This window comes from Tachypleus tridentatus, chromosome 4, assembly GCF_004210375.1.
Source record: "Tachypleus tridentatus isolate NWPU-2018 chromosome 4, ASM421037v1, whole genome shotgun sequence".
Classification (NCBI taxonomy): domain Eukaryota; kingdom Metazoa; phylum Arthropoda; class Merostomata; order Xiphosura; family Limulidae; genus Tachypleus; species Tachypleus tridentatus.
The window spans coordinates 36974984-37001910 of record NC_134828.1 but is presented as its reverse complement, the minus strand read 5'-3'; the positions used below and the strand labels follow the sequence as shown (position 1 = coordinate 37001910).

At 34.6% G+C, this 26927-nt stretch overlaps 1 long non-coding RNA gene across 2 annotated transcripts; it reads right to left on the bottom strand.

Moving 5' to 3' along the window:
* Nucleotides 1-1924: 1924 nt before the first annotated feature.
* Nucleotides 1925-26452, bottom strand: LOC143248850 (uncharacterized). Of its 2 annotated transcripts, none has more exons than XR_013027218.1 (3): nucleotides 26354-26452; nucleotides 2350-2443; nucleotides 1925-2176 (listed from the first exon to the last, which is right to left on the bottom strand). It is a non-coding gene; the product is annotated as an uncharacterized LOC143248850 (long non-coding RNA). The 2 variants fall into 2 exon arrangements; XR_013027219.1 differs by lacking the exon at nucleotides 26354-26452 and adding an exon at nucleotides 7383-10515.
* Nucleotides 26453-26927: the final 475 nt, after the last annotated feature.

Sequence of the window (26927 nt, the reverse complement as noted above, 5' to 3'; positions counted from 1 at the left end):
TTATTCAATGAAGATTAGTAAAACCATTATAAATCACAAATGCAGCACTATTAACTTCAGCAAAGCAATGTTAAGTAATTTATAATTAAAGCACAAGTCAACTCTTCCAAAATTCTTTAATAAAACCCTTTTAAAGGTGAACGTTACTTCCCTAGAAAATAATAATGGTTCGACCAAAGTTAAGTGAAAATCACGTTAAGTTAAATACTACTGTGGCTGAAGGCTTAGATTAACTTACAACTTTAGGAAATGTAAGAAACTAAACAATTATGAAAAGTCCCTAATTCTAATAAATTCTTTCTTTTATTTTACAAGGACAAACTTGACTTTATACTTGAGAACATATTGGTATTAAAAACAAGCTCAGATCTGCTCAGTAGAAAACACATGATACTTGTTGTACTACACCACAAAATGTGGAGCATGACAAATGTTTAGTGTTTTTGATGAACCAAAGAAGTTAAACGTAATTATAACCAAACAATTCTGACACAGAAAGACTAATTGTCAAAATAAATTTAAATCTAAATACTTCGCAAAGAAAAATACTTCAGACAGTGAATAAAGTTAGAGCTGTTGATATTTTTATAATAATATCACGTGTATAAATGTATACGGTAGTTTAGGTATTCGACTCATAATCTGAGGGTCGCGGGTTCTAATCTCTGTCACACAAAACATGTTCGCTCTTTCAGAGGTGGGGGCATTATAATGTAACGATAAATCCTACTATTATTTAGTAAAAGAGTAGCCCATTGGTTATGGTAAGTATTTATTCGTCGTTTTGTTCTAAACTGAGAATGATTTGTGTAAAATAAATATTTCAAAATTAGAAGCAAGAAACATCAGTTTTAAAATTCAAATTATTTGAAAATTTATAAATTTTCTCCAAGTAAAGAGAGCTATTTTTAAGTGTTAAATGTTCCCATTTGAAATTACCTGTGAAATTACCGAAGTGTATATTACTTATCGGCAGATGGCGATCCAAATTTTGTTTTGTATTTTCGATAACAAATGTTTCTTTATGCCATTTTTTTATTTCTGTGACAGAATAAATGTTTTTTTATGATTGCTTATTTGTGTTGGTGAAATTAACTGTATTATATCAATTTTTTTTTCTGATTTCGTGTATTTTACCAAAAATAAAATTGAAAACATTATCTGTGACGTAGTCACTGTGGACCTCATTTTCATCTGTTCAAAATTCCTCAGTATTATTCACACCTAAATTAATTTAGGTTATTATATAGTGAGCTACAAAACGAGTTAAAAAATCCCTTATAAATATCGTACATGCATTACAATTATACTAGGCTTAACTGTGTGTCTTTGGTAAATTGTATATAGTTCTATCGATCGTAAAGAGGTTGCATTTTAAGTGTAATTTGGAAAACAATTACAAATTCATTCAGGAAGTGTGTGTATTTTTCTTACAGCACAGTTAAATTGGGTTATTTACTGAGCTCACAAAGAGTAATAGAACCCTTGATATTAGCGTTATAAAGCCGTAGACTTATCGCTGTTCTGGCGGTGGCTTCAGGAAACGAGTCTGTATCTTAAAGAAAACTGAAACCTAAATTTTCTCATTAACCTAATCACTTAGTTAAAAATATCTGCATTCGATTCGGTCAGTGAATCCTGGTCTGTTATTCTAAGTAGAATAAGAAATATCAAAAATAAAGCGCCATTTTTACTAACAGACGAAATATGGTTTATTCTGTGTTGAAAATAGTAACTTCTTTTGGAGATTTGTATTTTATTTAGGACCAGTGTTTTGAAATATTTCGGGTCGCTGTGTCTTTAGATTAAGCTAATCGTCTCAACAATAGCTTGATATCCCATGAAGCTTACCATATTAAACATGACATTCTAGCAGTGTATGATTAATTTTTACTGGAGAAAAAGGTGCGAAAAAGCCACTGAATTTTCTTAAGGAATGTTTTATTAGTTTTTACAATAATTTAACAGAAGAATAAATTCAACAATATCAACAACAACATTGTTAGATCACAAAGTCCAAATGAGAGACCAGAAGTCCCTGAGGTTGAAGAGTCAGCGGAAGAGAAAGAATGAGATAACAATTGAAGACCCACCAGAGGTCACTGCGATGGAAAGAAAAAAAAGATGTCCTCTGAGGGACGTGGGGTTCCAACTTCATTTGTCAGACCATCCACATCTATACAAAACAAACAGACACAAAAAATCAAAAAAATCAACAGATCTTTTGTATTCAGTCAAATGTTTAAATACTTTTTAAACGAAACAAAAAATAGAATTTTTAATTAGTTGCCAAATTGTGTGTTATCCGTTGTTTCCAAAACTGAGCATAAAAACTAATACATAACTAACCTCATCCCGTGCAGTAGATCAATTTCTTTAGTGGTAGATAAAGTCGCTGTATCCGGTGTATGAAGGTGTAGCAGTTCAGATAACGTTGAATAATCTAGCAGTAAAGATAATAAAGATTGTAAGTTTTCTATAAATTACATTTTTGAATATATGTTACTTTGTTATTTTTCATTTTTTTACACCTAGTGATTGAGATTCTCTTGCTTTTGTACCTCTAGCTTGACTGGTTTTCGTATTTTAGGCTTAGTTTATTTTGTTTGTTTATTTGTTTGTTTGGAATTTCGCACAAAGCTACTCGAGGGCTATCTGTGCTAGCCGTCCCTAATTTAGCAGTGTAAGACTAAAGGGAAGGCAGCTAGTCATCACCACCCACCGCCAACTCTTGGGCTGCTCTTTTACCAACGAAAAGTGGGATTGACCGTCACCTTATAACGCCCCCACGGCTGGGAGGGCGAGCATGTTTGGCGCGACTCGTGCGCGAACCCGCAACCCTCGGATTACGAAGCACACGCCTTAACGCGCTTGGCCATGCCGGGCCTTAGGCTTGGTTATTTTTATACTCTCAGCTTGGCTTGTTTTTCCGTTTAGATTTAGTGTCTTTGTAATTTAGCCTCAGTTTAATCTTGAAATTCTTTTTCTGAAGCAGCTAGAGAAATATTCCATTGCCAGGTAGTTACGAGCACTGCGTGTTATTTAGTGTGCACTAAAATATTTAATCCACAACGACCTTTAAAAATCGTATTTGTGCATTTTTTTCGCATTCCTTCAAATCAGAACTTTAATAAGATTAAAATAAGGGTGAAAATTACATTTAAAATCAGTTTTTGTTGTTTACATCTTCTGTGATGAATTCCAAAATAAATCAATTATGAGGTATGTGATTAAAACGTTGCACCTAAACAGAACTTTCGTCACCTTTCATAGGCTTAGGGAAGCCTCAAAGCTTTGACACTGGAAGACAAAGTTATTGTATTTGCTCAAATAACACAACTACATCTGAGAAAAAAATATACAGTTTTAGCCATAAGACATGACTATAACTTAAGGAATATAATTTTACCATAAAATTCTTGCTATGACCATATTACTTTTGGTTGAAAGTACATGTTAGTGTCTTCAGATAGGTGAGTAATGTGACTACAGTATGGAGACGGTCAGAACATGCCATTGGATGCATATTAATGTTACCAAGTAATACTTAGAACATGCCACTGGATGTTTGTTTTGATGCCATCAGGAGGAAGTTCAAGTGTCTTAGAATGTTTTGTTGTCATTATGTACACCTTGAACTGAAACATAGAGTAAGTTGACGTGAGAAACAGCTATAACTGAAACATAGAGTAAGTTGACGTGAGAAACAGCTATAACTGAAACATAGAGTAAGTTGACGTGAGAAACAGCTATAACTGAAACATAGAGTAAGTCGACGTGAGAAACAGCTATAACTGAAACATAGAGTGACGAAACAGCTATAACTGAAACATAGAGTAAGTTGACGTGAGAAACAGCTATAACTGAAACATAGTAAGTTGACGTGAGAAACAGCTGAACTGAAACATAGAGTAAGTTGACGTGAGAAAGCTAGAAACTATAACTGAAACATAGAGTAAGTTGATGTGGTAGAGAGCTATGACTGAAACAGCTGTAACTGAAACATAGAGTAAGCTGGCGTGGTAGACATTTATGACTGAAACACAAAGTTAGCTGAAACAGAGTAAGTTGACGTGAGAAACAGCTATAACTGAAACATAGAGTAAGCTAACGTGACGTAACTAAAACATAGAGTAAGCTGGCGTGGTACATTTATGACTGAAACACAAAGTAAGCTAACAGCTGTAACTGAAACATAGAGTAAGCTGACATGGTAAACAGCTGTTAGTGAAATATAGAGTAAGTTGACGTAAGAAACAGCTATAACTGAAATATAGAGTAAGTTGACGTAAGAAACAGCTATAACTGAAACGTTCAGTAAGCTGATACTAAAGAGGTATGACTGAAATACAGAGTTAGCAGACGTTTAAACAGCTATAACTGAAACATAGAATAAGTTGATGTGGTAGAGAGCTATGACTGAAACAAACTGACGCAGTAAACAGCAAAAACTGAAACACAGAGTAAGGTGACGTGGGAAACAGCTATAACTGAAACAGAGAATAAGTTGATGTGATAAACAGCTGTAACTGAAACAGAGAATATGTTGACGTGGTAGACAGCTATGACGAAGACCTAGAGTAAGCTGACGTAGTAAACATCTATAACTGTGACACAGAGCAAGCTGACCTTTTAAACAGCTGTAACTGAAACAGAGAATAAGTAGATGTGGTAAACTACTTTGACTGAAACATAGAGTAAGCTGGCGTGTTGTTACTTCACATCTGGTGTGATGTTCTTAGTGTTTTTAACTGCTAAACACTAATATTCCTCTGCATTATGTTGGATAATTGACCAAATATATTGAAACGATCAACGTTACATGAGTAAAGATAGTCACGGTTTATAGCTTTGTGGATATATATGATATATTTGTAAAGAGGTGTATTGATTGATCAAAATACTATTTGTCAAGCATGACAAATGGTTCCAGTGGTGAGTGTGACGATTATGTTTAAAATTGTGTTTATAACTATTTGTAATGGGTTGAATCTTTCAAAACCCGTATTCACATACAAAATCTACGTGGGTAGAATTTATCAATTGACTCTTTGTGGGAGTCAAAATGAAAATAATTAAGTAGGAAGAAGTATTATTATTACCGTGAGTCACGAAGATAGTGGAGTTGTTGTCGTGCAGAGGAACATAATGAGTTATGTGCACTCTTTCCACTAAGAGGAATTGAACCTCGGATTTTAGCATTGTAAGTCCGTATACTTACCGACAGATGGATCTGGAGTAATTGCGCAAGTGTATTGTGTTACTTCTCGTATTAGGATAGAAGTTAGTTCGAAGATGTCTAAGTTGCATCTGTACATTCTTTTTATTCGCAGCTTTGCTGAGCTTTTAAGCTCGGTAGAGTTTTTGTGTTAACATAAAATTAAACAGAGTCTCTCTTGATGGATGTCTTTGTTTTATACTTGCAACAAAACAGTTACTAACTTTATGGCTGTTATCGTGACGTAATTCCATTTCACCATTAGGGACTAATGGGTATGGACTGGGTGGAGAAAATTATTTATTTCCTTTATACAAAGTCTGGAATAGTGTGAAGGTTTGGGCACTTGACTCGCAATCTGCGGCCTAAAGATTTGAATCCCGTCATCAAACAACCTTGGCCTTTCAGCCATGGGGAAATTATAACGTTATGGCCAAATCCACTCTTGGTTGGTAAAAGAGTAGTCGTGGCTGACTAACAGCCTTCCCTCTAATCTATGAGTTCAAAATTAGGGACAGCGAGCGCAAATATCATTCAAGTATTTTTTGCTAAATTCACTAACAAATATAAAAACAAATGTTTAAACATTAGTTTGAAATAAACAACACTTGTTTCTGTTTACGTAACTGAAATTGTGGGGAAAAAGAAACATAGGTAATTAATGCTTTGCATAAAAATGAGATTTGTCGAAATTGCACTCAGAAACGTAACATTTCTAAGGGGACGGGGTCGTGAGAACATTTAGTATTTAAAGTCTTATAAGAGGATGGAACCTGTAAGAAGGCCATTCAGATGGAAGGATAATGTCTTTGGGTAATTTCAACATCAGATTGACTCAAAGCGTCAAAGCATTCCCACAACTAAACGCAGAATACAAGGTATTCATGAAGATTGTAGAATCAACACCCCCTATCAGTGGCTCAGCTATATGTATGCCGACTAAAAACGCTAAAAACCGAGTTTCGATACCAGTGGTGGGCAGAGCACAGATAGCTCATTGTGTAGCTTTATGCTTAATTTAAAACAATAACAACAACAGAATCAACAAGAGTCCGTAATCTTTTACATCTTACAATAGTTAATCATATCAATGCAAAGGACCAGAAATTTAAGAAGAAGCCTATTTTGAATTAATAATTTTGTTTACTTGCTTGTTGCGACCCCCAACGGTACAATGGTATGCCTGTGGACTCACACCACTAGCATGTGGTTCCGACACCCGTGGTGGGCAAAACACAGATAGTTCGTTGTATAATTTTGTGCTTAATTCCAAACAAACACATGCTTGTTTTCAAATTTTCTTTGCATTTTTGTCAAATTTCAGTAAATTGTTTTGTTCATCAAAAATTCTTGAGCATAATATCGCTGTTGGACGATAACAATTAACACATCTCTTATAATACTTTAACATGAGTTTTGTAATAAGGCATTGTCTCTCTTAATGAGTCTTCCGAAAAGTCTTCTTTTCTTTCATAGCAAGACAACATATTTTTTTATTGTGAGTTATCGTCTCATTCATAATGAATCTTTATGTTTTTCAGAATTAATTCACATTTGCTTTATTTTTAGTAAATCAAGGAAATTATTTCTTAAATAATCTCTTCCTCCATGTTTGGAAATGTCCTTGTCTGTTATGTTATAACTGAATAATTCTTCTTTCTATACTTGAAAATACCCCTGGCTGTTTTGTCATTACTGAATACCCCGTACCTCTATGTTTGGAAATGTCTGCGCTTCTCTAGTTATTATTGAATAATTCCTCCCTCCATTTCTGGAAATCTCTTTGGTTGTTACCATACACCTCCATGTTTGGAAATTTCTCCGACTTTTGATTATTATGAATACTCCTTCTCTTCATATTTAGAAATTTTCCTGATCGTTTGGTTACTCGATTGTTATTTTCTATTTGTAGAGAAAAATATTGTAATAGATTACTGTTGTTCGTGTTTGCTTTTATTAGTTTACCATAGAACAAGAATCAAAGTCATTCATTTTAAACAATGTCTGAGATGACCTGCTTTGAAGACAGCGAGATGGAAATATTGCATAAAAATAACAGAAAGAAATACCTTAATTCACGAAAATAATATCCGTCCTCAAGTAAGATTTGTTTGTTTGCAATTAAACACAAAGCTACACAAAGGGCTCTTTGTGTTCTACCCACCATTGGAATTTAAATCCGTTTTCTAGTATTGTACAGTCCACAAGGGCCTTCATGTAAAAGAAACAAAATATGTTTTCAATTAGTATGATTCTAAATCACGTAATTAGGACATCTTTCAAAATGACTCAACACGTGTTTCTCAAGGAACCATTATGTTTTTATAACAAGTCACTGTCCCATTCATAAGAGTAACACATTATTTATTAGGTTTGTCTTCTCTAGTTATCTAGTGACCCATTAATTACTGCCGTTAATACACATCTTAACAAATCAAGTTACTACATTCTTTCTCCCTCTTACAAAAGGTACTAGTCCTCAAGCCCTTGTCTCAAGGGCATGAAATAACTATTACTTGGGAAACATTTTTTAACATGGTAATAAAGTTTTAAAACTATATATTTCAGTTCTTTCGAGCAAAGCGAGTGTCTCACCAACTGAGTTGAGTGCTTAAATCTTTCGCGGGGGAGATTTAAAGATCATTGAGGGATGCATCCAATATTTCAAAAAGTTTCTGGATATCGATTGTTTCTGTGTTACGAAACAGTAAAATGTTTGCATTTATTCAACCACTTTCACTAATCTTGAATTCAGGGATGAGAAACGATAATTGTACGCTAAAAAAAATTGCAGTCTGATGACACAGATGTCCAAGGTTCGAACTGTCGAAACGTAATGCTGCTTTCGAAATAGTATCTGTAATGAGGAAACATCACATTATTAAACTGGTCCAAAAGAGAAAGCTGTTTCGAGTTATTTAAAATATAAATATTTCCAACATTACCGCAAAATATGAAGTAACCAATTAAAAACATAATTTGAAATTAAAGCCTAATTAACCACACGTAGCTTTAATGGACTCGTTAACTTCAAGACGATGTTACTGTTACTATCCAACCACAGGAAGAGACCTTGACATAGATAATGTAGATTCTTCAAGATATGAGAAGTTGAGAAGAAAAGGTAAGCCACTGTTACGTGTAATTCCAAAACAGTTATCACATCTATAATGTGTGTTTATACGATAATATGAAAATACAATGTGTAACGAATAGCCACCATGGCAACGTCTATTACACATATCAATTCTATTGCTTCAAAGCCCCTGTTCACATTTACAAAGGAAAGCATAGTTTTCTTACAGGTTACACTTATCAAATTTGGTCACATTAAGGCCAAGAATGCCGTTTGTTTCGTTATTTATTAGCCTACTTCTTCTAACACAACAATAACCCATTAGACTCTGTAAGTGTGGTAACAGACTGAACTCAGGCTACTCCTGTCTAGTGTATGTTCAGTCTGAAACAATAAAAACCGCCTATTACATTAGCATCATGTATATAAGAAGTAGTCGTGTACCGTGTGTGTTTGAATACCCTGAGGTAGTATGTTTAGTTCACAAGTGCATCTAGATTGTTTGTCCTTCGGGTGTTTCGAAAAACGGATAATTGCGTGTAAAAACAGTCACACCCATCTGAACCCCTAGTGATATCCTCACTTAACTAATTATCAGTGTTCATCTTTGTGATCAAATCAGCAAACCAAACAGAGGCGAAGTTTTGAATAATATATTCAGTAAAATTTTTTATCAAATATTTTTTTTCTTAAATTATAAACAAAACTATACCTGAGATACCTGCGTTAGTTGTCCCGAATTATAAACGATAGCCAACGGCAGAAAAGGACAGCATTTTCTGTGATGGAATTCCGACCTGTGACTCAAAAATGGAAATCACAACTATATTCTTCTAACTTCTTTCTTGATCCTATCCTGAAATCATAATGCCCCAACCAGCCCTCTGGTGATATTTTTATGAAACGAACGAACAGTGCGAGACAGAAGCACAAAGACAATGACGACAAACTTTTTAGGTGTAATTTAACTATTTTGCGATTGTAAATTCAGATCAGTATGTTTTGAAAAGCCGGCAAAACAACGTACTGGTCGGAGCAGTCTAAAGACGATAATTCGACATTTTAGGTCAAATTGCGTAAGACTTAGACATGTATGACAACATTATTCTTAACTTTGTTATGTATACACTATACCACTAGCAATAGTACAGTACTGTGGCACCGGCTTCATGTAAAGTTAGTGTAAAGCACCGACAAATCAACAAAATCAATTAAGGATTGTCTGGAAAAGTGCACGAGTTGAACAAGTTCAAGTGAACAAGGTTAGTACTGAGTACTCGGCTTAACGTTCGTGGCCTCAGTTGCAATGTATTTGCATTGGGCCTAACGTTGGAGTTGTAATCTGAGAACCGAGTGACAATAACATTAGGCCTAAATACTGTAACTAGTTTAGTGTAAGAACACTGGAAATGCTACTGTAGCCTGAAATAATTAAGTGGACTATTCCCAACTTAAAGCCGTTGTTTTGAATTTACTTTCGCATCCATGCATGCAGATAAAGTTTCAGAAATATGCCTATTTTGTTGATGTATGGTTTGTTGGCTCATTTTAAGTCCCTATGTCAAAACTGAGCTCAAAGTTGAGATTACAACTCATTATTCAGATATTTGAGTTGGATTAAGGTACTCTAACCTAGACCTAACCCATTATTTAGTAGTTCAACATGCAGTGCAGTGTACAATTGATTATATGTTATATACCTGTACCAGTACAGAACGATCACTGTAAATAGGCTACTACAGTCCAGAGCTCAAATTTAAGAACTTCCCGACGTCCCAGGACATATAAATATTACCTGCGGGCAACAGTTCTTGCTATGTCTATTTCCCGAGGGGATAAGTGATATTCTACGTTTAAATAATTGTTTTATTGGTCATCCTTAACGGATTTTTGCCGATAATGGGCAATAACAGCCTGTAATAAAACTGGAAGCCGGGCAAACAAGCCGCAATTTCTTTCATTAGACATATTTCCCATGCCACACCGGCAACACATGTTGTAACATATAGATTAGAAGGTACATGTTTAAACTATTGAACAGCCTTGTTCGGTAGTTTCTGTGTGCCGATGACATCACCTTTGGGTGACAGGGTTTCAGGGCCAGCAATTTTTGTGAACAGATACCCTCCCTCCGATATCTGGTTGTCTCCACATAAATTACCTAGCCCAACAAGTCCGTGCATCCAAAAAACAGAACAACAGTTCTTGTCTGTGGTTAATGTGTGGTTTTACAAAGAATGTGACTTTGTTGAAATATTTCAAAAAGTGAAGGAAATCTGATGATGAGAGTTTAGAATTGAATAGAGAAAGTGATATTAGTAAAGACAATAGTTGTACAAAGGAACTCTGTAGTGAAGATGACAGAATTGACAAGGATAAAAAAGTCAAGGAAAAAGCAGGCACCACCATAAGTGTCAATGGTTGTAGTGGGATCATTCCTGCTGCTTCGGCAGCAAGATCAATCAATCAAGGAGGTAACCCAATGTCTTCTGTGGAATGCAATGAAAAGTATGAGAGAAGCGATCTCGGAGTTACTAACCAAAATGGGAAGAAACATTCCCTTGGTTAAAGTTTGATCAAGAAACTAATGAAATGTTTTGCAAGGCATGCAAAAGCCACAAAAACGTTTGCTAAAGAGATAGTGTCTTGGTAAAAGGTACCAGTAATTTTCACCTACAATTGATCAAAGCCCACGATATAAGTAGAAGGAATACTCCGTGTGTTCAAGCTGCCAATGCTGAATATAAACCACAGGTTCAGCAGATAGATTTATGCATAAGAAATTTACATGCTTATGAGCTTGAGAAACCGGAAAAACTTTTCACTACCGCCTATTACTTAGTAGTAACAGAACAGCTGTTTTCTCTATTTGGGCTATTATGCGATTTACAGAAAATAAATGGAGACATGTACATAAATGACAAATCAGCGAAACATTTTATCACATGTATTAATGACATGATGTAAGATCTGTGAGCAGACCTTGATAATGCTGCAGTGTTTTCCTTCATCTCAGATGTATCTAAAGAGATTGGAGTGATTGAAGAAGAAACTGTATTTGTTAAGACAGAAAATGTTGTTACAAAATTTTTGGACTTGCAAGATCTGTGAGCAGACCTTGATAATGCTGCAGTGTTTTCCTTCATCTCAGATGTGTCTAAAGAGACTGGAGTAATTGAAGAAGAAACTGTATTTGTTAAGGCAGGAAATGTTGTTACAAAATTTTTGGACTTGCAAGATCTGTGAGCAGACCTTGATAATGCTGCAGTGTTTTCCTTCATCTCAGATGTGTCTAAAGAGACTGGAGTGATTGAAGAAGAAACTGTATTTGTTAAGACAGAAAATGTTGTTACAAAATTTTTGGACTTGCAAGATCTGTGAGCAGACCTTGATAATGCTGCAGTGTTTTCCTTCATCTCAGATGTGTCTAAAGAGACTGGAGTAATTGAAGAAGAAACTGTATTTGTTAAGGCAGAAAATTTTACAAAATTTTCACCCACCCAGTGATACTGCCACAGGATTAAAAACAGCAATTGAAAAAGCATTTGAGACACTTCGTGTGGAGAACTGCAAAAGAAAGGCAACCACTATAGGTACTGATGGTGTTTCCATCAATGATGGAGCAGAAAATGGACTAATTGCACTTCTTACTAGAGATGGGATGCCATGGTGAGTTGAGGTGTTGTGTGTGGCCCACTTTTATGAAAGGGAACTGTTGGATGCTGTGAAGGAATAGAAAGCTTTTATCGTACATAAAATACCTTCTGTTAGGTCTTTACAAACAGTATCATTTGAGTGCCAAAGCAAGTAGGGAATTAAAAAAGTGTCGGTGATGCTCTAGAAGAAAAGAACATTAAAACTTGTGAACATCCAAGGGACAAGATGGGCTCCTCATTTCTATAGAGCGCTTGATGTTCTGATGAATAAAAACTTCACATCCATATATATATGCATTTCCACCATGCAACTGAATCAAAAGATGCCAGTGCTACAATGGTTATAGAGCTACAAAAAGCATTGGGTTTGTTTTTGGATAACATAGCAGTATTTACTGGTCAGCAGATCTCACCATGGCTTATTACAGTTCCCAAATGTGGTCTTTCTTTAAATCATTTAAGAAAAGCATGTACTCCAGGACAAGAGAAATGGCGTACAGTGAACACAGAAAATGTTGAGCGGATTCTATGTGCTACAACTGAGCCACAACAAACCATGGCAGAGCCCACAGTCACCTGATTTCAAACCATCCATATAAATAGGAATAGAAGGATGAAAAGATGGTGACTGTTTCAAGTATGTGTATGAGGAATTACCAGCAATCCTAGTTGCTCGGGACATTTCCCACACTGCTTACTTCCCGTTCCTAGTGACATTTTCCCCACTGCTTATCCCCCGTATCTAGGGACATTTTCCCCATTGCTTACCCCGTTGCTAGGGACATTGCTTACCCCGTTGCTAGGGACATTTCCCCAACTGAATAATCCTCGTTGCTTGGGTAATTTCCCTCACTACTTACTCCCCGTTGCTCGGGAAATTTTCCCCACTGAATCTCCCGTTGCTAGGAACATTTCGCACACTGCCTAACCCCCGTTGCTATGTACATTTCGAACACTATTTACCACCCGTTCTTAGGGACATATCTCTCTCTGCTTACCCCCCGCAGCTGGAGACAATTCCCCCACTGCTTACCCCCCGTTGCTAGGGATTTATACCCCACTGCTTACGCCCCGTTGCAAGGAACATTTGCAAAATAAATTATAGATCTTTACATTTTGTACTTTTTTATGACTCGGTGATACAGCGGTACCTCTACGGACTCACAACGTCAGAAACCAGGTTTCAACACCCGTAGTGAACAGAACACAGACATCTTATTGAACTTTGGTCTTCACTTCAAACAAATAAACTCTTTAATAAAATAATTTGAAACACAACATTTATTTATTTTTATTGTGTGAATTGAAAACTGGATTAAACCTGAGATTCTAAGTGAGTATTGTGTTTTGTGTATGAATATATTATGTAGACTCATCATTCATTACTGCGTGGATAGGTACGTGTAATAAATTTTCGTGAGATATGAATTTCTTTTGTTAATTAGAAATTACAACTTTACTTGTCAATTTGTGTGAACCTGTTGTTACTTAGAAACTACTTGTCAATGTGTATAAATTAATACATTATTCACACAGTTATTTTTATTTCGAGTTCAAGTTGAACCTGAAAATGTTTTTAGAATTAACATTTTGCCTCAAGTTTTACATTCGTTAGAACCACTAAAATATTGTTAGAAATTATAAACCACCTATATAATATATACATAGTGTGTAATTTATATATAATATTTATATTTAAAAGGAAACAGCAGTTGGTAATCGTATCAATTTGACGTTTTGTTACGATTTTCTAAAAAAGAAAAAACGAAACGTGTTTGTGGTTAATATTCCGTTATTGTTTTATTTTTTGTAATCATGTTTATTTCATAACTGTAACCAGAATGTCAAAGTTTTCTACCGTGAAGCTTTACATAAGGACACTTCCAATTTCCACATCTCCATCCTTCTACTGAACGGAGCAGCGTTTTCTTCCAAAACCTGGCTGGACCTGGGCGCAATACAAGTGCTGGCTGCAATGGGCTAACGGACTGTGGCAATGGTGTATGTACATGGTGGACTTTCTGTTCATTACTAACTTAACATTACAACATTTAGAGGTAGGTGTCAGTTCATTACCAACTTAACATTACAACATTTAGAGGTAGGCGTCAGTTCATTACTAACTTAACATTACAAAATTTAGAGGTAAACGTCGTTCATTACTAACTTAACATTACAACATCTAGAGGTAGGTGTCAGTTCATTACTAACTTAACTTTAGAACATTTAGAGGTAGATGCCAATTCATTACTAACTTAACATTAGAACATTTAGACTTTAGAGGTAGGCGTCAGTTCATTACTAACTTAACATTAGAACATTTAGAGGTAGATGTCAGTTCATTACTAACTTAACATTACAACATTTAGAGGTAGGCTTCAGTTCATTACTGACTTAACATTACAACATTTAGAGGTAGGCGTCAGTTCATTACTAACTTAACATTACAACATTTAGAGGTAGGCATCATTTCATTACTAACTTAACATTACAACATTTAGAGGTAGATGTCAGTTCATTACTAACTTAACATTACAACATTTAGAGGTAGATGCCAATTCATTACTAACTTAACATTAGAACATTTAGAGGTAGGCGTCAGTTCACTACTAACTTAACATTAGAACATTTAGAGGTAGATGTCAGTTCATTACTAACTTAACATTACAACATTTAGAGGTAGGCGTCAGTTCATTACTGACTTAACATTACAACATTTAGAGGTAGGCGTCAGTTCATTACTAACTTAACATTAGAACAATTAGAGGTATGTTTCATGACAACATATAGTTTTGAAAACAAGAGACGCGTATTTCCAAAAAAATTCTGGATGAATAAAGATATATATTCATTTGTTACCAATGTTATTCTCTTTCATCAGTTTATATTTTTCTTCAAAAACATAATACTAAAATTATTCATTGTGATAAAGGAAATAATAAATTGAACAAAGAGTTTGTTTTGTTACCAATTTGTAAACAATTTCTACGTGATGGAAAAAAATGAATATTAATTTCGAAGTCTGCGTATTTTATGGAAAATCTATTTGTAAAAGAAAAATAACTTGTATGGAATTTAAGTTATTAGGTCAAGGTAATATTGCGAAAGATCTTAGGAACAGTATTCAAAACTCCTTATGCAATGATATTATTGGGTCACATTATCACGTGACACTAACAGATGAATTTTGATAGGTAATTAACCAATTCCCCAAGTTCTTTTATGGGATATGAAGTAAGATTAATTAGAGTAAAAGCTCTCTTTCATAATCCAGCTTTTTTATTGGATACTATAACATCTAACAACCTATTTTTATTTCAACAAATGAAAGCAGCGGTTGTCAGTCTAATAAAGTTCACAATTGATGCTTTACTATATCTACAGTCAGAAACCATTATTAGATGTGATGTTATCATAATTTTAATTTAAAATCTCATTAATCGACAGGCATATACTGTTTGGGTAAAAACTAGATGACGCTATATTCCAGAAAATGTTTGATAGGAAACTTTCATTAATCAAATTAAATCATGGTTTCAGATCATTTAAGAAAGACTATACTTAAGTTTACATATTTCTACATTTTTGGCAATTCCAGTTGCAACATGAAATATTTTCGTCTTTTCCATTTTAATAGTTATTTGAAACAGTATGGAGGAACGAGATCATTGGCTTTACTTTACGTAACATTTCCAGGTTTTCTGCATTTTTACAGTTTTATTGTGATATAGGAAAACAATATGACACTTTATTGTCGAGTTTAATAAGATTCATCAAAACTGTTAAAAGTATAGCAGTTTGTTATATTCAGTAGCTTCTGATCTTATCAACCAATGGGGATCAGAATTTGATAATTAATTGAGTGACTAATATAGGTAATTAAGAATAAGATTTATATTTGTTATCAGACATAATGTTGACGATTTCCCATAAAATTTAGGTTGTTTCTAAACAGGATATCAAACTAATAATGCTGAATAATCATAATGAAAAAGTGAATAAAACGAAAAACTGATAAACATTACAGCATACATTGGAACTTCACATGAAACATTAGTGTTACTTCTATTAATTTCTTAACCGTTGCATTTTCTGTATAGTTCCTCAGAAATTTTCAACAAATAGAAATGTTTATCATAAAGAGAACTACACCACACTAGACGTACATAATATGTACGATTTACACCTCACACGAGACATCAGTGTTTGATCTATTACATTGTAAACCGTTACATATTCCAAATAGTTCTTTAAAGATTTTGAACAAGTAGAAGTGTTTATCATAATATTATTACAACCACACTCTAAGCAAGTTTCTATATATACAGTCTTATATACGGCAAACATAGTTTGCGGAATGCTATTTAAGTTAGCCATTTAATACAACATACATTATACATATTATAAATTAAATATATTACAGACATTATAATCAATAAAGTTACTGAAAGTAACCTTAAAAAAATTGAAACATATATTAGAAGAACACACCTATGCTCAGTAACATGATAGTAAAGTATATCAAACACTTGAATTGATTTGAGATTTATTTATACATTCTTCAAGAGCTGTTAATTGAAAAAATAAAGTGGGTAAAGGAACTTATTTAATGAGAACATGAGTTGTTAAGCATACATGAAGTGCCAACGATACAAGTACATGTCTGTAGAAAATAGCGTTCGGTAAGTTTATTTATATTCAGTTGTATGTGAGTTTTCACGATGGCAAAGCCACATCGAGCTATCTGCTGAGTCCACCACTGGTTCAGTTGTCTCAATTGTGAAACATAAAACATTAAGTAAATAAGAAATAATTATTGGACGCACCATAGAGTTTGTTTTGTTTGCAAGACTAATTAACGTGTGTCTTAATTCATGTTTCTTATATAGTCGTACAATATCTCTGAACTTTCTGTACTGAGATAAAATGTATCTGAATATTCTTTACTGGTACAAAATTCAACTGTTTCTGAACTGCGATGTACGGTATCTATACGTACTGTAACAGCATATAATATAACTGGACTTCAATTTCCATACTGGGATAAAATCTATCAGAGATTTAATCTATGATACAGTCTCTCTGAACCTTTTCTAAACTGTAACACAAAGCGCTATAATTCTAAGATAGTTTCTCTTCTTGAAGGGCAAGCAAAGAGCAACAATATTTAATTGAAACATTTATGACATAAAACCGTACTTGTAAAAAACGTGAGGTAATTTTCTAAAACACTTGTGATGTAACAAAGCATTTGCAATTAACGTATGGTTATTTACTGAAACACTTTTGAAATAAACGTGTTTTGCTTTTATATCTGATGAAACAAAATAATGTTTATCATTGTTATTAAATACTTGCCTTGATATTTGTGAAAATTCTTCGCAATTATGATTTTCTGTATTATTTTTACTACACTTCCTTGTTGGCGTATCGTTTGAATTTCAGGCATTTTGCCAATACCGCATGTAAGTGCTGGTTGTTTACTTCGGCTGTATTTTAATAATATATTCCTCAGTTCAGGTTCAAAGCAAGTTTGTTTATTTTTGAATTTCGCGCAAAGCTACATGAGGACTATCTGCGCTAGCCGTCCCTAATTTTGCAGTTTAAGACTGGAGAGACGGCAGGCAGTCATCACCACCCACCGCCAACTCTTGGGCGATTCTTTTACCAGCGAATAATGGGGTTGACCGAAAATTATAACGCCATCACGGCCGAAAGTGCGAGCATGTTTGGTGAGACCATACTTCAATCTGCGACCCTTAGATTACGAGTCGAACGCTTCAACCCACCTGGCCATGCCTAAGTACGTGTATTATCACAAGCCAATTTGTACAGATTTCTGCACAGCGCATTTTAACAAGTGAATGTGAATAGATTAACAACAACAAGTTATACACTATGTAGCCCTGAAGTAAAAAAAAAAAAAGAGGTCAATACGTTTCCAGTCAAAAATGTCACAACTGAACCAGAAAACCTGTTCTAAATATAGATAAACATCTCGAATAGACCTCACTGCACGTGTATTCTATACAATTTATTGAAGACAGCTAGAGTTGGATGTGTTATTATTGACGTGATTTGATATTCCAGTTGTTTAGAGAAGTATTACGAATCTCCAGTTGAAATATACATTAACGTAGTTTATTTGTTCTAATACTATTCTTTAATGTTTACCTTTAACAAAACAACATGAAAAACAAAGTGGCAAGTTTATTTTAAAATATATATATGATATGTTTTTTCTCAGCTGCAGCACAGCGGCTTATAAAACAGCTCAAAGTTATTATTATTTTATTAATATTTTAAGTACGAACTTCTAACTCATATCTTCATCACCTCTTGATCGATTTGAGAGCTAATATCGATTGATGTTTTCGATCGTACCAAAAGTATCATAGATTAATTCAGTGTAATCCTGCCTAGAATAATTTTAATTGAAGGTAGGTTGATAGGAATCCTGAATAATAATAAAATTGAATAAAATATACCCACTCCCTACCGTTGGTATTAGTAGTGTAAGTAAATATAGGTTGAAAAAGGACACAAAAATTGTCTCGTAGATTAATTTACTCAAATTCTGCTTAACAGATTTTGAAGTGCCCTTGGTTATTTAGGTTTCTGTCTTGTTTTATCAAATAATGCTTTTGATAGCAAAAGATGTGTTTTTAGTTATGTCTTACTGGAACTATCAGAGTTAACATCTCAACTGCTTGCTTTTGAATTTCGCGCATAGCCAATCGAGGGCTATCTGCGCCTACCCGTCCCTAATTTAGCAGTGTAAGACAAGAGGGAAGGCAGCTGATCATCACCACGCTCCGCCAACTCTTTGGTTACTCTTTTACCAAAGAATAGTGGATTGACTGTGGGATTGACCGTTACATTATAACGCTCCAACGACTGAAAGGGCGAGTATGTTTGGTACGACCAGGATTCGAACCCGCGGCACTAAGTTTTTGAGTCAAACGCCGGGGACTTTTAGCGAGTGTGAGCTGAGATATAGGAGAGTTTTCTGCAAACTCTTGAGTTTATATGAATAGTGTAGGAAAAACTTATAACCCTTTCTCTGCGACAACCACCTTCACTTATCTGAACAAAGATAAATTACTATACTCTCTTGGATAAAAATAATTACCCATACTGTAAGAAACAGCACCAGTTGAATGAGAAGAAAAAAACAAATGGATCCAACTAGGTCGACGAAAGTGCGGGTCGCCAAGAAAAAAGCGATGCTGACCACTGGAATACAACCATGACTTTGAAAAACGAAGAAACATCCACAACGAGTGTAAAACAAACAAAGATGTCTACTTCGCTTGGTGGCCAAAAACTAGGAATAATTTAGAATTTAGAAAACAACTCCCCGTTACTGGCACTTTGTAATATTACAAAAGCAAAATTAACATCTCTGGAATGTGATAAAGAAAACAATAAAAAGAATATAAGAGAAAAACGAAAATCAGAAAGGAAAATAGTTAAGTAATTCAAGTGAAAATTCTGAAGATGAAGGTGAAGAAACTTCTCATACAGAGGTGGAGATAGTTCCTTCCTACACTAACAATAATACGAATGATGTTACTAATTTAAACAAAGCCTTGGATGTTGATAACGCAAAAACTAATGAAGAAGAAAAAATCTAGAACAAAGCGATGAACAAACAAATGAAAACCAAGAGTATACTCTGGTAGTGTCGAAAAGAAAAAAGTGGAAATTCATTACAAAATGAAACTAAACAACCAAAAAATACACCACTTAAAACAAAACACTCAACTTTTTCATTATTATTGAAGGCGTGCCTGGCACATATAATCAACAGCAACTTGCAGCGGAAATTAGCAGATGTGAACCAAATGTTGAAACCGCTAGCGTCAAGCGTTTTACCTTAAGGCGGTGTCCTTCTCCGAGATCAAGGATTTGTTTGGTTCATTTGGCATTTCGCACAAAGCTACTCGAGGGCTATTTGTGCTAGCCGTCCCTAATTTAGCAGTGTAGGACTAGAGGGAAGGCAGCTAGTCATCACCACCCACCGCCAACTCTTGGGCGACTCTTTTACCAACAAAAAGTGGGATTGACCGTTACCTTATAACGCCCCCCAACAAGTCGAGTCCAATGGCATGGACACCAAAACCATTAGAACTTGTAGAACTGCTGCAGCCCTTGTCCGTCCTTCCTGCCGTTGAGGAGTCCAGGTTGGAGTCTTGGAGTTGGGTCGTTTATTGTCAAGAACCTCACCCTCGATCTTGCCATCATGGATGACCCTACCAGAAACGCAAGCCTCCCGACGACATCGCTCTCAGTATTACTTGCACGCGCATGCCCTCTCACCACGGCAAGGTGACGATCCGACTGGAGAGTTAACAGGAGTAATAGTTTAACGTTTTTCTATTTTCTGTCTTTCAGACCCTGGTAACCCAAACTATCATGTGATTATATTTATTGGAATTTTACTTCCCACACCAAATTATAAGGCAATGTGTTAAGAAATTAATGAGATATAACGTGAAAAACTTTGATTGAATTTAGCATCAGGAGATGTTATATTAAGTATTTAGCACAGATGATGATGTATCAAAGAGCTCTGCCGATTTCAGAGGGTTAATGACAAGTATCTGTTAGTCTATATTCCATGTTGTTACTATAAATAAGCTATTGACCATGTTTTGAGAAGAAACAAAGATACGTAAAGTTCTATTTTGAATAATATGGTTGTGATCTTATTCATTTCTTATTTGATGGGATTTGTTAACGTGTATTGATAAAAAAGTCTAATCAAATTAAATGTGAAAGTGATGTGCGGCGAAAAATAAGAATTAAATGTGTGACTTAAAGGAATGAAATAAAATTGCAGACCAAACTGGTAGCTATACCTTTATGTCCTAAACTGAACAAACAACGTAGCCAGGCTAATTGATGAATGAATATTTTCTCTAGAATTATTTATTGTCAATGTTACAAGTGTAGCTAGAAGTTTGACCGCCAATTTTGATTTCATTCTATTACGGCTAGAAAAGAAAGGTGTATAAAAAGTAACTTTCCAGTCTTATATTTGTCATCACCCAATACGTTTTTCGTTGAATACCAGCCTCATGAATTGAGCTATGTGATGAGAGACAAATGATTCTGTGAAAACCTCTTTACATTTGAAGTGTAATACTTTAAAATTTAGGCCCGACAGTTGCATATTACTCACATACATGATAAATAATATAGGGCTAACAAACCCCTCCCTGCGGGACTCCTGCTTCGGGTGAAAAGGACCCTGAGTGGGCCCTATTCACATTTACTTTGCACTTTTGGTTGTTCAGGAAGTTGGACAGCCAGCGAATAGTTACCTGGGGTAAAGCCATTTCCTGTAACCTATGTCGTAAACCATTATGCCACACTGTGTCAAAAGCTTTCTCAATATCGAGAAAGCAAGCTACAGTGCATTCATTTTTATTAAAAGTGTCAGTAATTGATTCTGTAAGTCGAATCAGGTGGTCTGAAGTTTGACGGTACTTTCGAACTCCGTTTTGAATTTCGGGTAATTTTGAATCAGACACAAAGAAATAACCTCCACTTGAACATAATAATACTATAGCACATACAAATAAAGAAATAGCCGAAGCTTTCAAAGATCGCGCAGATAGCCCTCGAGTAGCTTTGTGCGAAATTTAAAACAAAATTAATATTACGAGAATTTTTTAAAATTATATTAATTTGGGAAACAATTAGTTTACTCATTTATTTAATTAGTTTTTAAGAAAAGTTTGTTTCCTTATTATAAGACGTTTAATTTTTCTTTGAGAAAATTTGATAAAATATAAATTATCCTGCTTTCGAAAGTTATAATGAAATATGTAATTATAGTTCGAAATAACTGTTCGTATAATGATAATATTTTCTAATTGTATGCAGAGAGAAAACTTACTTTAGAAGTTTATTTATTCAAAATGACTTATCTTAACGTCAAGACTAATCGTTTTCCTGCCCAACTTGAACAGCACAAGTTTATGTTCCAAACAGTTAACCTTCCTTAAGAAAAATGGTGTATCCCTTCGAAGCTTAGTGATGTCGTTCGTAAGTAACCGTACAATGAAGTTTTCCTTCATTTTGTCGAATACTATTGTGTAACATATTATAATAACCTATATTTTTAATGATGTAATATTTTGTTAGCTGAAGGGCAAATTTAATTCTAATTTGATATCAAATTTATGTTCTAGCATATTAAAAAAGGTAATTATAAATATAAGATAATGTTGAAGAGTTGAGTAAGTTGAAAGATAGTGTTTGTTTGTTTTTGAAGTTCGCGCAAAGCTACACGACGACTATCTGCGATTGCCGTCCCTAATTTAGCAGTATAAGATTAGAGGAAAGGCAGCTAGTAGTCATCACTACCAACCGTCAACTCTTGTTTTACTTTTACCAACGAATAGTGGGATTGACTGTTAAATTATAACGCCCCCAGGGCTGAAAGGGCAAGCATGTTTGGTATGACGGGAATTCGAACCCGCGACCTTCAGACTACGAGTCAAGTACCTTAACCACCGGGCATGAAAAGATAGATATGATGATAGAAGTTTATTTCTAGTTAGAAAGTGAATGAATGGGTTAACTATTTAACTATTTAGTTAACTCTTTCTTTCCTATTTTCTAATTTACCTGTCTCAGTCTCATGATCTAGGGTGTACTTGACAGTTCTAGGAGAACATTTCAATTCTGAAGCAATTTGCTATAGAGTCCAATCAGCACAACGTAAAGTTTTTGTACGAACTCTCTGCTCTAGTGACAATTCTCTAAGCTTTTTTGGGCAATGAAAATAAAACTTAATATAATGTGTTAAACACTCTCTGTATGAAGGTTTATTTGTGAAGTTTTATGAAATTTATTTCTAACATACACCGGTACCATATGTTAGTTCCTTACTAACTTCTTTCTATACAGTTAACACACTGCATTGGGCACCATGACAGTTATTTCAGACCTTAAATTTAATCAGTATGTTCATTCAAGCAAAACCCTTATGATATGTCCTTGGTACAAGTTTACAGAAATTCTAAAGAATGACAAGTATTCTCATACTGATTCATCGGTTGTCAACAGTAAAGTATTATCATGTTGTTTTAGGTATAAAATATTTGAGTTTTCTTACGTGGTGACATGGAAGAATTAGCCCCACAAAATGGAAAGAATGACAAAATATTTTCTTGTCTTAACACTTTTGTGTTTGTGTTTTCTTATAGCAAAGCTACATCGGACTATCTGTTGAGTCCATCGAGGGGAATCGAACCCCTGATTTTAGCATTGTAACTCCGTAGACTTTCCACTGTAACAGCGGGAGACAACACTTTTGTTCAGTACTGTAATTGAATACTTGTTAGATATGATTTTGGTTTGTTTTGTTTTAAATTTCACGCAAAGCTACTCTCTGCACTAGCCATCCCTAATTTAGCAGTGCAAAAATAGAGGGAAGGCAGCTAGTTACCACCAACCACCGCCAACTCTTGGGCTACTCTTTTATTAACGAATAGTGTGATTGGTCGTCACATTATAACGTCCACACGACTGAAAGGGCGAGCATGTTTGGTGTGATTGGGATGCGAACCTGTAATCCTCAGATTGCTAGTGGAGCGCCTGAACTATCTGGCCATGCTGGGCCATTCTTTTTTTTTTATTGCCGATTCTAAACGAGTACAAGCATGCCTTGTAATTTTGTTGGTCAGTATATTAAAGCATGACTTTTTTATAAGTAAGTTCTGAATTGTAATGTTAGTTTCTGTTTTTTTTCCTCGCTTGATTTCTTTCAAAACCCCTAGTTTTTCGTTACTTCTCTTTCTAATAAAAATCACCGTTAACACTGGTTACTTCTCTTTCATTCGTTACAACAAGCAACACAAGCTGCCGCAACCATCCTTTGGGATCGTGACATGTATAGTACAGGCAGAACTATGTTGTTGTTTTTTTATTTTTACTTGAACAGATAATATTTTTAAGTGTATAAATTTTAAAAAGAGATGACGACAACAGCACGAGCTAGCAGCTGGCAGTTTTATATCCTGTCCTTGACTTTTCTACTCTTAATCCACTTTTACGCTATGATGTATTCAATTAGTTCCCTGTGTTTACGGGCGTAATTAAGGACTGAAGAACCTCTATCTTCTGAATGCTTCCAGAGTTGACACTAGTTTTGTTTGTTTTCCTTTCGTGGAAAGACAGAGCGTGTACTATAGCTTTAGGCTATCAAGCGACGCTTGTCTGCATTTTGTTATAAACAAAACAAAGTGTGATGGAAAGATCTTAGTTCGTTTATAAAGTGCTCAAGTACTTAAGATGGGTTCCCAAGCGCACATAACCCGAGCACTCGTGTTGATCACGTGGTTAGTACTAGCATGTAGTTTACTCTTTCATGCTATTTTCTTCAGTTCACTGAATAAATGTTCTTTAATAAATAACGTTGTTGAAGCTGACAAAGCGACAGTATTAGAACGCAGGGTCAGCTGTTATTTACGAAATCAGAAAAATTGTTTTTAGCTTATATGTTTTAAAACGTTTTTGTTCGTTGTTTGAAGATCATGTGAATAATTCAGTCATTTTAAAATAAGATTATATATTTCAAATTAATTTTATAAAACGCGAGATATTACGTACTTCGAAAACATAGTACATGTATTAAAGATTTTGTTTATTGGTTGTTTTTTTCAATTTCGCGCAAAGCCACACGAGGGCTATCTGTGCTGGCTGTCCTTAATTTGGCAATGTAAACTAGATAGAAGGCAGGTAGTTATCACCACCCACCGCCAATTCTTGGGCTACTCTGTTACCAACGTAGAGTGAAATTGATTGTTACATAATAATGCTCCCACGGCTGAAATGGCATGTTTGGTGTGACAGGAATTCGAACCCACGCCTCTGACACTACTAGTCGAGCGCCCTAACCACCTGGCCATGTCGGACCATTAAGAATTAACGTAAAGACTAGTCTGTCACTCGATTTACCACTTCTCATCACATTCTATAGTTTTAAGGGAATTTCACTGCTTATAATATCTAAAACGAAGCGTTATTCCAAGCAAAATTAGGCGTTTTTTTTTTTTTTTTTTGCTTTGTTTCTCAAACAAAACATAATGTTATCTCACCCTACGGGCCCGGCATGGCCAAGCGTGTTAAGGCATGCGACTCGTAATCTGAGGGTCGCGGGTTCGTATCCCCATCGCGCCAAACATGCTCGCCTTTTCAGCCGTGGGGACGTTATTAGTGACGGTCAATCTCACTATTCGTTGGTAAAAGAGTAGCCCAAGAGTTGGCGGTGGGTGGTGATGGCTAGCTTCCTTACCTCTAGTCTTACAATGTTAAATTAGGGACGGCTAGCACAGATAGCCCTCGAGTAGGTTTGTGCGAAATTCAAAAGCAAACAAACAAAACAAAATACTCAAAGGTGTGTATAAATGTAATGCTATTTCGGATAGCTGTGGTTATCGTGTCCAGAAAGTTAACCCAAGGATTTATTAATTTTTCAGTTACAGGAAAACCATTCTTTAGAAATAACGTTCAAATACCACTAATTCGTCAGATGAGAGCAACTCGAGAGTGTGAGTATCTTTCTTCCCTCTAGTCTATCAGTTAAAAATTATGGACGACCATGCTCTGAAACTGATAAATATTGGTACCTGAAAGTCCACCACCATCACTTGTCATTCTTACACTAATGTTAATCAATATCACGATATTCAAATGTATTGTCTAAATATATAGCACACTTTTCTCTCACACATTTGTAGATATCATGGTGTGCCGAGTTAAGGCAGTCCTCCCAGTGGCACAACAGAATGTCTGCGGACTCACACTGCTAGAAACCGGGTTTCGATGCTTGTGGTGTAGTTTTGTGCTTAACTTCAACCAGTTAGTCAGAGTTAAGGCACTATGGGCCCCGGGAAAAGAATAAATTATTATTCTCTCTTGCTTTTAAGAAAATACCATAAATTGAATGTATTAGTGAGAGAATAATTTAAAAAATAGTATATATATACATATGTATGTTATCTTATTATTTATTTCTATGCTTACAACACGCAGTGGGTCTCTGAAACAGAAAATGAATAACTTACACTAACAATTTTGAAAGATTTATAAATAAAAGCACTTAATGGTGGTAGAGCAAATAGAAGAGTGAAATAAACATATAAATAAATGAAAATGAATTCCTTTATTATTGAAATAATAATTTGTATATGTTATTACTTAATTAAATTATTTTATTTTTCTATAATATATATTATTTTTTATATCTTCTTAGTATTATTATTAAGGGCTTTCTGTAAGAGACTTTTAAATGTTTTAATTAGTTGAAAAACTGTTTAACCTTTGTTACAAGCCAGTAAAGCATTCTGATAATATCAAAAAAGTAATCTTCAGTCTTTGTCTTACCAGCAGAGAAGCTTGTGAAAGAAAAAACCTTGGCTGTGAAGTTTTAACAGGAGCTCTTGAAATTGAACATGCAAAAATAACTCAGTTACAGTTGGCTGTGGAATCAAAGAAAGAGAATGAGATATGGAAAGCTTAAAGTTGCAATTGTAATAAATAAACTAAGTAGTGTAAAATCATTATTTTTAAACTCCCTTTTTAGTAAATAAAGTAAGTGGTTTAAATTTCTTTCTGTTATAAATAAAATAAGTAGATTAAAATTTTTATATAATAAATAAATACTTTAAAATCATTATTTAATAAGTAAAGTGAGTAGTTTAAAAATATATCTGTAATGAATAAAATATGTAGTTTAATATCCTTCCTGTGATGAAGTAAGTAGCTTAAAATCCCTCTGTAATAAATAAAGTAAGTAGTTTAAAATCTCTTTGTGATAAATAAAGTAGTTTAAAATCATTATGTAATAAATAAAATAAGAAGTTTAAGATCGTTTAATGATAAATAAATTGGGTAGTTTAAAATTATTAATTCTGTAATAAATAAAGTAAGTAGATTAAAATAATTATGTAACAAATAA